Genomic DNA, 1,874 nt, shown 5'->3' with positions numbered 1-1,874 from the left:
AGATTATCTACCTTTTAATTTTTTCTTTTAAGTTTCTAGGATTTTTTTCTTTATCTTTGATGTTTAAAATATTATTTTAATGTATAAACATAATGGTTTTTCTTATTTATCTTGTTTGAGACTTTCTTAGACCTTTCTGATTTTAATTTTGAGTTTATTGTGTTTTTTCTTTATTTTCTCCACAATGACTGTTATTTTCCTCTTCTTTGTAGACCATTATTATCCCGAAGTGGACACTTGTACTTTTATCTTCCATGTCCCTTCCATTAGGTTTTCTGTAATGTTTTCTCTTGATCCCTCACTACTATGTTCTGTGAGAGTTCCTCCTATTTCAGATCAGTAACTGATACTGCTGGTGTCCGTCTATGGGATTTCTTATTTCAACTGGTATTTTTGTCGTACTTAAATCATCACCTTTTCTTTCTTTTGCTTTTGTGTTCATTCGATTTACTTAGTATGGACTGGCACAGTGACAACAACAATGGGCTCAAAAGTAGTGACAATTGTGGGGTAGGTGCAGGACCAGGCAATGTTTTGTTCTGTTGTGCATAGGGTGGCTATGAGATGATACTGACTCTATGGCACCTAGCAACGACAGCTATTGTTGTTGTTGTTAGGTGCCATTGAGTCAGTATCGACTCACAGAGGACTTAAAACATTTACTGATGAAGATCAAAGAGAATAGCCTTTGGTATGGATTAAATCTCAATGTAAAGAAAACTAAAACCTCACCACTGGACCAATAAACAACATTCTTATCAACGGAGAAAAGATTGAAGTTGTCACGCAACAACAGTGGGGGCAGGTAATTATCCTCCAAAGGTAATGCAGGCCAGAACATGAGAAGAGCTTTAGAGCATTTCTGTACAAGTTCCCCATCACTGCACCTAGTACCTCCCACCCCAGGTTGATCCCCACCACGCATTCAGTCTACCAAAGGTCTCCCATGGTTTTTATGTTAGGTCCCTATATCTAGCCTTCAGACTAATTTCTGTGACTCTTCTCAGTTGATTCTTTGGGAGGGAACCAGCAGCTCAACTTTGTTTCCTTCCCTGTGATCTAACCTAGGTGTGGCCATGGTCCTTGACCATTCTGCTGGGCGTCCCAGGCTTCTGGCAGCCTTCACCCACTCTCTGCCCTGCCCTGGCCCCTCCCATATCAGTACATCCTGATGCTGAGTTTCTCTCTTAGCCCATGAACTATCTGTTTTGACTTCTGCTGTTGACTGTGATTATTGGAAACCCCAGACCCCAGCCAGCAGGGAAATTTATAGCTAAACAATTACATTGTTGAAACCCTGACAAATCCACCCTGGTTAATGGCTCTGAAAATATGGAAGAGGTGTGAACAACTAAATCCATTAGGCCCCATATTGTGGGCCTGCAAAGATAGACATGTAGGACTTGTTTACTTTGACGGGAATTTGTCATTTTTCTTTCCATTTTATATTATTGTTCCAAATGCTAGTCTCATTTTATATCGATTCATTACCTGGAGAATGGCTGAGATATTTGGATAATCATCTTTTAAATAGTTTGTTCCCCCTTTCATATTATGATTTTTGGAATTTAGCCAACAACAATGCAACAGGCAGACAACAGACTGAGAATAAAAGCAAACAATGCTGGGTTCCATTAGTAAATGATCTTTTAGTAGATGCAGGTGGGATTCCTCAACTTCCCGACCTGGGAGAAAGCGTTTAATAAAACAGCATGAGAATAGAGGAACTGCTTTTGGAGAAGTGGTGCCATGGAATTTGGGGAGGAAAGAAGGAGGCTGAATAGCTCAATGATCAGGGCAGGTACCCAACTGGGGAGTCATCCAAATGCAAGCAGAAGAGTTGGGTCTTTCTTTTATGCTGTTGTTGTTAGATG

Source organism: Chrysochloris asiatica, unplaced genomic scaffold, assembly GCF_000296735.1.
Source record: "Chrysochloris asiatica unplaced genomic scaffold, ChrAsi1.0 scaffold00065, whole genome shotgun sequence".
NCBI classification, from domain to species: Eukaryota; Metazoa; Chordata; class Mammalia; order Afrosoricida; family Chrysochloridae; genus Chrysochloris; species Chrysochloris asiatica.
This window is presented reverse-complemented; position numbering follows the sequence as displayed.